A 13,029-nucleotide genomic window follows, 5' to 3' on the forward strand; every position below is an offset into this window, starting at 1 on the left:
CGAGACTGTAAAAAGTCAAAAGTTCGGTGCTCAGACTTCAAAATTTTAACATTTTCCAAGGGACAATGCAAATTTAGCTCAAAAAGCTTGTTTTTTGCTCCACTGATGTTGACATCCCAGTTATAGACCTTTCTATCAGGAGGTTGAAGAGACAGATGGGTGTATAACTTGCTGTGTGCTTGCTAAGACAGGAAAGAACTTTGCTTCAGGAGTATTTTTAATGGTATAGTCAGGACTAAAGATGGCCTGCTCAAAAAATCAGTGTGGTACCAAAAGGGTAACCCAGTGAAGTGTGCAGTTGGGATGCTTTTAGAGACACCGTCTACAGTTGTGCTGTAACAGTCATCGTATTGTAATCACTGCTGATTTGCTCAGTGTCATTTTGAGGCTATAAATCCCTTGGAGTATCCTGCCAAAAATCAAAATGTTAAAAGTGTGACTCAAACACACTTAAGATTATAAACAGCTTAGATTAAATCTACATGAATAGATATTGTTAAGTAACACTGAGTTATTTGAACCAAAAAGAAGGTACAAAAGAAAGGACTTTTCTCCAGCCTTTGAAATAAATATAGACGTGAAAGACCTTCAGTAACACAATGATTTATGTTTTCTGAATTAGGATGAAATAGGCTAACCAGCCCATCCTAAAGGACATCAGTCCTGGGTGTTCATTGGAAGGACTGATGTTGAAGCTGAAACTCAAATACTTTGGCCACCTGATGCGAAGAACTGACTCATTGGAAAAGACCCTGATGCTGGGAAAGATTGAGGGTAAAAGGAGAAGGGGACGACAGAGGATGAGATGGTTGGATGGCATCACTGGCGCAATGGACATGAGTCTGGGTAAACTCTGGGAGTTGGTGATGGACAGGGAGGCCTGGCGTGCTGCGGTTCATGGGGTCGCAAAGAGTCGGACACGACTGAGCAACTGAACTGAACTGACTGTGCCTTCATCCATGAGGTAGGTAACACTTTGCTCCAAACATTCTATTGACAATTGATAATCAATCTCCTGATGCCTCATCTGTCAATGTATATTGACCTCATGGATTAAAAACAGTGTGAGGACCATTTGGGAAACATAGCTGTTTCCCCAGTCCCTCTAAGACACTTGAAGATATTATTCATTTTAGAAGTATATACCCTTACCCGGCACACAAATCCCAAAGAATCATTTGGAAAAAAGTTTTTACTAATTAAAGCATTTCCATAAACATTAAAAAAGATTCTGCTGAATGTAAATTTACTACAGTAAATTCTAATTGCCTTTCTGATAGAGCCAGATTTTCAGATACTGTGTTTACCTGGAGTGGAGTAGGCCTCTACAGAACTCTTAGGGAAAGAGTTAATCCTGTTTTCTCAAGTGTCTAATTTATCACAGAGCTGCCTTAGGCACTGGGAGCATCTGGCTCAACCCATACATATTTTTCAAGTCCAAATTACGGACTGAGAATGAGGCCAGGAGTGTGATGTTATGTTCAGCAATAGGATGGACTCATCAAGAGGGAGAGGCAAAAATATTGCTTCAGATTTTCATAAGGGTGAAACTCGATATGTCATCAATGAGTCTTCCTTCGATATCTTGAAAGCCTTCAGTCCCTGCTTAATATTCTGCGTGTGTGAACCGATTTGGGTTAAGGTTGCTTTAAGCAGCTGGGGCATTAATAATAAGACTTCTCTTTTATTCTTAAGATGTTTTTAAAGAAAGTCTGCTCTGTGTGTTATAGCCTGCAATTTGTGCCAAGATATGTATCCGCATCCTGTCTACTGTCTACCCCATGTAATCTTAGATGGACGACTAAGCAGTTGTTTTGCAAACAGTTACCTAATCATAATAATTATCCATCTCTATTCTTTTTATTTATTGATTTTTTATTTTTTAAACATTAAGCTTAGTTATGATCAATTTGGGGGAAAAAAGAGAAAAAACGGAACACATCTTTTTTAATTGTTTTGTTTCTTCATAAATTCTCACAAGTCCAAATTAAGCTGGTGTCATGGGAGGGAGGTGTGGTATTACACTTGAACCTTTGATAGGTGAGAAAACAATGGCAGTGTGTGTTTTCTTAAATCTGAAATAATTCGCTCAGTGGATTGAAAGGTTCTGTCCACTCCAAGCACAGGCCTGTGCACCCGTGACCGGATGTAGAACGTGTTAAAGTCCTTAAAACTTGGATGAAGATGGTCCCACGGGGAGGGTGGCAATGCCATCGCCCTGTATCACCTGTTGTTGACATGTGAGGGGAAGCCAAAGCCAAATCTCTGTTGAATCCCTGACAAAGAGAATCTCACTTTGGGAAAGGAAAATCTAATATTTCATTAAATGTATTTGTCCTTGTTCTAAACTCATAATGCAAGGACCTCATGGACCTCAAGACAAACTGTTTTTCAGGGTAGAGGGAAAAAAGAAGACAATCCTACTTCTTCCTCTGCATCACAAAGGCATCCAACCTCCAAGGTGACCAGTTTGACCTTTCTCTTAAAGTGCTGTTTAATTTTTTTTAAAGCCTTTAAAAATGCCAACATGCAAATTGTACATAAAATATTTAAAACATGAGTCCTCACTTTGAAAAGGTGAACTAATGAATTCATCAATCAAAACCTTGAAGTTCTGAAAACCTCTAATTTACCCTTGTTGTAATTTAGTGGAAGAAAAGTAGCCTTCTGCTAGATAGCTCCACAGAAGTGTAATTAACCTTTGCTTTTGTCGGAACAGGTGGGACAATTGGTAGAGAAAGATGATAAATAAGATACACATACACATGCATCAGAGTATAATCTTACTGGTCTCTTCCCCCTCGAGTTTTTATGAAGATCAAAATTTGAAAATTTGAAAAAGCCTTTGAACTATAAGTTAGTCAATATATATAAAGTGTTACAATAGCTGTTTTTTTTTTTAGGTAGATAATAGAGACACAGACATCAAAATGCTAACAAAAAATTACATAATTATTTCTACTGTAGAAACTAGGTATTTTCTCCTTTCCTGAATTTTCCAATGGAGTTTTCAATTAATGCATATTACTATGAAATAAAACAAAATTAAATACCAATGTTGTATTATTTTATTAGCGGGCACAACAGCTGGCCCACAGATACCGTGGCAATAGTAGTATATATTCAAACATAAAAACTGTAGCGTGTGATCCAGTAAGTTAAAGTGCTTCCATAAGGATGAGTCAGGACACTTGGAACTGAAACTGCCCATAACACAGGTCTGATTCAGTTCAAGCAAGCAGGGAAGGTAATCCTCTTCTTTTAAGACTGACGTGTGCAGGTTAAAATAGGACACTACCAGGTCCCCCCACCGCCCATCATCTGATTCAAAACAGAGTGAGTCTGTTTCCCTCAATATTTTTCACTAAACCTGATTCTTCTCCTTTGCTTAATGAACTCAAGAGTTCATTTAAATCTGATTCTAGCCTGTGTTAAGACTTGACAAGAGCTTAAGAGGAGGGCAGATACATTTTGTATCACATGGAGCCTCTGATAATACACAGAGAAGACAGACCAACGCTTCCAATTTTTACAGGTTTTTGCTCATTTAATCAATTTTACTTCCACGAGTGAAAATGGATGTACCATATGAAAAGAGCTCAATTAAAAGTGGGGTGTGTCATTACCCTGAGAAGAAATGAATATGCCTCTTTAATATAAAGAATCACTATATTCTGGTGACTCTAATTTACTCCTTGGTTCTTGTTTCATGCCTTAAGGAATTTTCTAGGTCACCAGTGTTTGTGTATTCATATGTGTGTGCATACACAAGTGTGTCCCAGAAGAGAAATATGAAGGATTTAATATCCTTTTTTCAGGATAATATAAACTGCTAGTATAGTTTATGTTTTAATATAAAACCTAATATAACTAAATAGCCAGGATTTATACATTATCTAAATTCTTTCACCTTAGTAGGAATAACGAAATTCAGTTTTGAGTTTTAACATGTTCCTTTTTCTATGAATATTTCCTCAAATTATCATGTGCTTAGGAAAAATATATATGTACTGTGAGGCATGGATATATTTTAATAAATCACAGCATCAACAGTTCCCTTTAAAAAAATCCAGAAGAAGCCCAAGATCTGGCTGTAATAAAAAAGAAAATGAAAAAAGATTCTATAAATATGTATTTACATATATGTATATATGTAAAGATAAAATGTTATATATATACATATATGTGTACATATAATATATATGGATAAAAATAATCACGGATGGTTGTATGTGTGTGAGTGTATAACTGTATGATAAATTCCACATTGGGAAGGTCCTAGAACCATCCTTGTTTCTCTCCCATTCCACATATTCTTTTATTCTCTAAGTTTTTGTTTTAGGAAGAGGCATTGTATGGGAGACCTCATCATATCTACCTTGTGTTGATTAAAACTTTTGTTTTTTTTAATTGATTCCTATGAAGAAACTATGAAACTCAAAATGTGATTCAACTGTTTTTCCTGAAGCAGCGAGACTGTGTAGATCATGGTTTCCTCCTTACAAAAAAAGGTAAATCTTTAGTTTTTATACAATTGCTCAAACAAAAACGATGCAAATGTCATGAGTGGTGTGTTTGACTAGGAAGATGGTTTCATCCTATAATGAGATCTCCCCCTGTAGGAGGGCTATGAATTGCTAATTAGCATCTATGACCTAATATTCTCTAGCAACCAAGAGTAATAGCAGTAATTTCCAATCGTACGCAGAATACGAGTCTCCAATATTGCCAGCACTTCTGTTTCATTTGTAATTAACTGCAAGCAATTATTACAGTCAAGAAAGTATATTCTAATGCTCGTAGGTAATAAAATAAAAATAAATTATGTTTGTAAAACTTATATATGTGTCATGCTGACTGACTGGTGTTCTTTGAAAGCCCTGAGGTTATACAGGTATCAATTAAATTTTTCTTTTCGTCAACAATGGTATCACTCTTAATTTTAATTTGTAACTTTTAGTTCACTACTTAATTATTTGCTCTTTGCTTGAAAATGAATATTTATTCGATTTTGTTTTGAGTCCATGGATAAAAGAAAACATTTAAAAGTTAGTAATTAAGGAGAGATGTCACATTATCTGACAATATGTTTTAAGAGATTAGTAATGCATACTTAAGTGGGGATACAGTATGCACAGAAGGACTGACTTATGACATGAAAATGAAAGAATTTGATTTGAGATTTTTCCATGAGAGTTACACTTCTGTGAATGTAAATAAGATTGTTGTATAAAAAATTTAAAATGACATTTAAGATGATTTTTTTACCCTGAAAGAAAGAATAAAATCTTACTTATCTAGAACTGTGAAGGACTGCAGTTTTCAGTATGATTGATTTCCTTTTCAGATAATTTACCCTTTAATGTACCAATACTGTATTTTAAATATTTTTGATGTGCATTTTCTCGAAAAAATTATTCCCATGCTTTACTTTGCATCGTTTTTGATGGGCCCTCCTGAAGTTCTGGAGGATGCCTTCCTGTGCAATAAGGATGTTAGGTTATTTAGGTGAAATTGGGGTCTTAATCTTCACTTCCCACAATAAGAGCAGCTCATCATGCACGCTTCTGCACTGTCCTGGCTTCCATCCTTCATTCCACTCCAAGAACATGTTTTGTTGCTCAACCTTAGCCTTCAAAAATGTCCGACCTTAGAAAACAGACTATACACATGATTTAATCCTTTACTGATTAAGCAGGGTCCTCATCAGGCACATTAATTACTATATAGTGCAGAAATATAATAGTATAATTAACATTTGAAGGTTTGTGTATTTCCCCTACCCTGAAAGGTTTCAGATGTCTGTGCTTTTCTTATTATTGCTTATTCCTTCCTTTACTGACAGCTGCAACTTAAACCCGCCGTCACCGCTTTAAGCCATCCCTATCTCTGATTCTCAGCTTATAAAGCCAGAGACGTGAAGGTGGTCAAGGGAGACCATACAACTAAGTTCAGTAAATCCTAATGTGATGATATAAAAGCACATTGTGAAACTGTCAAGTACTCTAAAACCACAAAGCACTGCTATTAAACAGAACTAGAATAACAGGTAGGGAATAGAGTAGGGCAAATTTAAGCTCAAACTATGAAAGAAATTATTCAAGCTTTAGAGGTAGTGATGATAATGGTGATGATTGTTGTTGTTCAGTCATGTCTGAATCTTTGCCACCCCATCGACTGCATCATGCCTTGCTTCCCTGTCCTTCACTATCTTCTGGAGTTTGCTCAAAATTGTGTCCATTGCGTCAGTGATGCCATCCAACCATCTCATCCTCTGTTGCCCCCTTCTCTTTCTCCTGCCTTCAATCTTTCCCAACATCAGGGTCTTTTCAAATGACTCAGCTCTTCCAGTCAGGTGACCAAAGTATTGGAGCTTCAGCTTCAGCATCAGCCCTTCCAATGAATATTCAGGGTTGTTTTTCTTTAAGATAGACTGGTTTCATCTCCTTGCAGCCCAAGGGACTCTCAAGAGCTTTCTCCAGCATCACAGGATTGAAAGCATCAATTCTTCAGTACTCAGCCTTCTTTATGGTCCAACTCTCACATTTGTACAAGACTACTGGAAAAAACATAGCTTTGATTAGACAGATCTTGGTCAGCAAAGTGATGTCTCTGCTTTCTAAAATGCTATCTAGGTTTGTCATAGCTTTTCTTCCAAGGAGCAAGCGTCTTTTAATTTCATGGCTGCAGTGACCATCTGCGATGATTTTGGAGCCCAAGAAGTCTGTCCCTGTCTCCATTTTTCGCCCATTTGCCAGGAAGTGATGGGACTGGATGGCATAATCTTAGGCATTCTTTTTGAATGTTGAGTTTTAAGCCAGCTTTTTCACTCTCCTCTTTCACCTTCATCAAGAGGCTCTTTAGCTCCTTTTTGCTTTCTGCCATTAGAGTGGTGTCATCTGCATATCTGAGGTTATTGATATTTCTCCCAGCAATCTTGTTTCCAGCTTGTGCTTCACCCAGCCCAGCATTTCTCATGATGTACTCTATGTGTAAGTTAAACAAGCAGGGTAACAATATACAGTCTTGAAATACTCCTTTCCCAATTTTGAACAGTCTGTTGCTCCATGTCCAGTTTTAACCATATGCTTCTTGACCTGCATACAGGTTTCTCAGGAGGCAGGTAAGATGGTATGGTACTCCCATCACTTTAAGAATGTTTCACAGTTTGTTGTGATCCACACAATCAAAGGCGTTAGCGTAGTCAATGGAACAAAGTAGATGTGCTTTTGGAATTCTCTCGCTTTTTCTATAATCCAACGAATGTTGGCAATTTGATCTCCAGCTCCTCTGCCGTTTCTAAATCCTGCTTGTACATCTGGAAGTTCTTGGTTTACATACTGTTGAAGCCTGGTTTGAAGAATTTTGAGCATTACATTGCTAGCATGTGAAATGAGTGCAATTGTGTGGTAGTTTGAACATTCATTGGCATTGCCCTTCTTTGGGATTAGTGATAACTGATAAGCTTTTCCGGTCTTGTGGCCACTGCTGACTTTTCCAAATTTGCTGTCATATTGAGTGCAGCACTTTCACAGCATCATCTTTCAGGATTTGAAATAGCTCAGCAGGAATTCTATCACTTCTATCACTTGTTTGTAGTAATGCTTCCTAAGACCCACCTGACTTTAATAGCAAAAAACTATTTACCACTTATTCTGTGCCAGGCACCATGCCAGTCAATTTTATACAGCATCTAATTAAATGACATCTATAACCCTCAAGGTTAATGATTATTATTAACAATATTATGATTTTTCATTCTAGAAAATTCAAACTTTGTTTACATAATCTTGGAATTAACAAACAGGTATTATGGAAAGGCATTTGGATCACCCCATGCCTGTTTGCTTTCAAAACATTTGAGTATAATTACCAAGTTTTTCTGCATCCCAAGTATGGTAGAAGATAAGAAAAGAAAACATTTTCCACAGTCATCAAGTCCAGCCCTGTGATTTTATAGTTGAAGACACTGAAGATCATTGTGCTGAAAACTATCAGTTTCCTGCATTCAATCTCCTCCTCCAGGACAGGAACTTGTTTTTAATCACTTTGAGTATGTAGACTTCTCTCTCTTCTCCATTTCTCCTGCCGTCAGTCTTCCCCTCACTCCTCATTACTTGAAATTGGTCTGACATGGGCTGTAGTAACAGAGGGAAATGAAGGGAGAATTGTGGATGTTTTTGCAACATACAACAATCTCTTTCATAAGTTCCTCTTTTCTTACTTGCCTTTTTAAATATCGGTTCAACTCTGATGTTCACCATTGGCCTCTTTCCTTAGTCTTTCGCCTTCTCCCCTTGTATCTCTTCCTATAACTTCAGCTCTCGTGTTTTCATGGATGATTCACAGATCTCTCTGTCAGCCCTCAACCATGTTCGTGAGCTCCAGGGTGGAATTCTCAACTACTTATTGGAAGTGTACCTGACTTCCCACGTGTGCTCAAATGCAACAAGTTCCAAACTAAACTCTATATTCTTCCTCAGACGTGTTTCTTTTTGAAACGTTGACTCTGTAATTTGTGTTATTTTCCATCTCTTCTCCTAGGCTAGAGATCTCAGAACAGGTTTTGATGCTCTTCTCTCCTACAAACCCTATTGAATCGGTTAGTGAGTTCTGATCATTCAACCTAAGTGTTCCTCAGGCTCCTCTTTGTTTATTCCTCATCTCACCTTGATTAGATACAGTGTTTCTTACTAGATTACTTACTGATTTTTCTTTACTCCTTTATGTGTAAAATTGAGTATATACTCTTCATTGTGATCAGAATAGTATGTCTAAAATATGTGACTATACATACACATGTATGCATGCTAAATTGATTCATTTCTGTCCAACTCTTTGCGACTCTATGGACTGTACCCTCCAGGCTCCTCTGTCCATAGGATTCTCCAGGCAAGAATATTGGAGTGGGTGGACATGCCCTCCTCCAGAGGACCTTCCTGGCCCAGGGACTGAATCTACGGTTCTTACGTCTCTTGCACTGGCAGGCAGGTTCTTTGCCACTAGCCCCACCTGTGAAGCTCACATATACACAACCCTATCTTATTCAGATACCCTTTTATAGCTTCTCATTATCTGGAAGTAAAAAAAAAAAAGCCTGCTGACTCTTGTTCTTGGAGATTCGAAGTGTTCTTGGATGTCTCTAAGGTCAAGTCATAATTATTTTGTATACCAATGGTATATCTCCCTGTGTTTAGCATCCTGCCTCACTTGTAACAGATGCTCATCAGATACTTGTTGGATGGACAAATGAAAGAACGTTAAGTGTACCCACAAGGCAGAGGAACAACAATCAGAGAGTTCTTGTGTGTTGTGTTAGGAAGAGTAAGGAAACTTAGAGATCAACAGTCCTTGCTTTGAATCTAGCACTGCCACCTCCTAGCCATGGATCTTGGACAATTTATTTAATCCTTCTGACCCTAGGTTTGTCTGTTGATAAGATGGAGATAGTGATAGTTTGTGTTCTATGTCAGAGATAATGTATGTGAAATGCACACACAAAACTCCTTTTAATACATGGGGATATTATTTATTATCACCATCATCATCAGCCCAGGTGAAAGAGCTATCAATTTCCGGTGTAACAATATATAATAGAGACCCAACCATACAGACTGAGATTTAAACTCAGGTGGGACTCAAAGTGTGAAATATGAGCCAAGTCCAAAACATTCAAAACCAAACAAATATAGTGCTCAGGATAGAGAACCCCAGCAGGAATTCATGCACAGGGAAAGAAAAACCAGAACTTAGAAGATAAAGGTATAAGAGAAGTTCATTACTATAAAAAGCTTCCCTGGGGGCTCAGGTGGTGAAGTATTCACCTGCAATGCAGAAGACCTGGGTGCGATCCCTGGGTCGGGAAGGTCCCCTGGAGAAGGGCATATCCACCCACTCCAATATTCTTGCCTGGAGAATCCCATGGACAGAGGAGCCTGGCGGGCTACAGTCCATGGGGTCACAAAGAGTCAGACAGGACTGAATGACTATGCATGCACGCATTAAGAAGCCTGGATAAAATATGAGAAGATAGGGATACTTGGTATTAAAGTGATGAGCCCCATCTGTAAATATTTGTGTCATAAACTTCTATTCTAGAAAGTATGCAAGACAAAAAAGAACATACACACCACACCTTCTATAATATTTTCAATATTAAATACAAACACTGATTTCTTTTTTCTTTTTTTTTCACCCTTTGGCAGGCACAATAAAAATTGACATTAAAATTTACAACAAAAAGATGTATAAACAAAAAGTTACCTCTCTAGTTCTATTTAATGGTGCTACAAATATGAAAACAAAATTGCTTGCCTGGTGGCTCAGTCAGTAAAGAATCTGCCTGCAGTGCAGGAGACCTGGGTTCGATCCCTGGGTTGAGAAGATCCCCTGGAGAATGAAATGGCAACCCACTATAGTGTTCTTGCCTGGAAAATCCCATGGACAGAGGAGCCTGGTAGGCTGCAGTCCATGGGGTCACAAAGAATTGGGAACAACTGAGCGACTAACACTCAATACTTTGCAAACTGAAGAGAAATTTATTCTGTAAAAAGGCCATTTTGATGAAAGTGTGTTCAGGCAGTAAAAACATTAGCCTAATTTCTGAAATAAATTGTAACTAAAAATATTAAAATTAGCAACTCTTAGAATAAAGGTGATATTCTTGGGCCATGTCATTATAGCTATTCCTTTTTGCAGAGTCTGCTTAGAAGTTTCCTATTCCATTAAACCAAGATTTCTAATCTTCTCTCTGAAGATCTTCAAAGAAGTGAATAGAAATTTCTTCATTGGTGTTCAGATCCACCAAATGAGTCCATTTGAGATCACTGAGAAGATTCTATGCTAGTATCTTTCATTCTTCTAAGTTTTTTTAGAATATGAGAATATGGCTTTTCAAATCTTCTAATTGGGAAGAATTCATTATATTAGACCAAGTCATTTATATGATTCCAAACAGTCATACATCCAATAAAAATACTCATCCAATTTAAAAACTAGGTTAAAAAAAGTGATATGCTCCTCACCTAGCTGCCCCATCTATCCACAGAGTTTGAACAGGCATGAATCTACAGAGGGATCAGAATGATGTATTCTATCTGCAAAGGAAAGAGATTGGGGGGAGGGGCAGAGGACACGGCTGTTTTTTCTGTCTGTAGGGTCTTTATTGAGCCGTCACTGTGTATGTTTAAGGGATTATATGATCCATACTGTGCAAATACTCACAAAAAATCAGCCATTTTATAGGCCACATTCTAATTTTGATTTCTTTTTCTCAAAGGTTATCTTAATTTCCATACTTCTTAAAGTTTAATTTTCTCCTTTTTTTCAGCCACTAATAATGATGTCACTCTCCTTTTAAATAGGCACACCACTGTACACGCGTGTGTTTTTCCTTTTCTGTACATCTATATGCCAAATTATATGACCACTTTAAAGAAATACAGAAAAATAAAGGGTTAATGTGTTTTTAGATAATATATAGTAACTGTCAATATTATCCATGATATTTAATTTACCTTATACTCATGTATATTTGTTTCTAGTTACAGCCTTTGAAGTAGGGAAATCAGGCACTTCTTCATCTATCTTTTTCAGTCACTTTAAATATCTCTGATACCTGGATGGCAGTTTGGTTTTATCTCATAGTCTTAATTTTGATTGATTGATAATGGCTGCCTAGAGCAGGGTGTTCAGGGGAATTGGAAGACATTGTCCAGAAACAGGAGCAGAGAAAGAGTGCTGTGATTGGTTATCAATGTCTACTACGGGTAAGTGAAGGGGAAAGAGCAGAACCATTGTAGTGTATAGGACAAACCTATTCTATATAATGATATAGTCGTTTCTACTAATGTCAGTGGTTTTCAAATGACTTATAGCCTTATTGGTTTTCTCATATGAATCACAGACCATGGAAAATGAATTGAGCGACTAATTTCTCAATTCTCTCAAGGATGCTACATAATTCGTACTATCCTAGATTCATAAAACAGAAGTTAATCCTATATAAACAACAGATAACTTAGGGCATGGGGCTTAATTGTCCCAGGCTGAGAAAGACTGAAGTGGTCAATAAGGACCTCAAAGTCTACTACAGGTGTAAGGAGGAACAGAGAGGGAAGGATTCCAGTCTTCCATTTGTGAGCCAACCGTATCAGCCTCACTCTTACTGGGGGGTATGTATGCATGCTAATTCATGTATTATAGAATTCATTTGAAAAATATTCTACAGTTTAAAAATCTTCAAATTAAAAAAGTTTGGAAACAGCTGATACAGATTTTTTTTTCTTCTGTTGAAGTTATTCTTTTTCATTTTATATAAATTTGTCTTTATTATCCAAGATAAATTAAAATGTTGCTATATTTTGCTATTAATTGCTCTTCCATCATGTGGATACAAAAATTTCCTTTGATTGTCTAAGAAAATAATGTGGAAGATAGAAAAAATATCATCAAGTCAAGATTGTGTAGTCAGTAAGAAAATCAAGCCCATTAGATCATGATTAACAGAAGTTTTGAATTAAGGGATTTGATGTAAATTTCCATATTCACCTTTGCACCTGGATTCTGAAACAGCTGCCCCTTTAATCATTTACAAATTTCTTCAAATAATGTTTCCTTTTTCCTTGTTGTTTGATAGCTAATGTAATTAACATCATTTCAGCAAACCTGCAAAAATCTGGTGTAGATTTTGCGATTTGTGTCTAGCAGGGCCTTCAGAGGGCTTCCCTGGAGGCTCAGTGGTAAAGAATCCACCTGCAATGCAGGAGACACAGGAGATGCAAGTTCAGTCCCTGGGTCGGGAAGATCCTCTGGAGGAGGGCATGGCAACCCACTCCGATATTCTTGAAGAATCCCAAGACAGAGGAGCCTGGCAGGCCACAGTCCATAGGGTCACAGAGAGTCTGAAGCAACTGAGCATGCATGCATGTAGGGCCTTCAGATAGATGAAAGCTATTCCAAGTAGAATCTTGCTTTTTGACACAGATTATTTCAATGCCCTATAAGTAATTAATCACCAAAAAAACCCTA

The sequence above is a fragment of the Cervus elaphus genome, chromosome 21, assembly GCF_910594005.1.
Source record: "Cervus elaphus chromosome 21, mCerEla1.1, whole genome shotgun sequence".
In the NCBI taxonomy this organism is placed as follows: domain Eukaryota; kingdom Metazoa; phylum Chordata; class Mammalia; order Artiodactyla; family Cervidae; genus Cervus; species Cervus elaphus.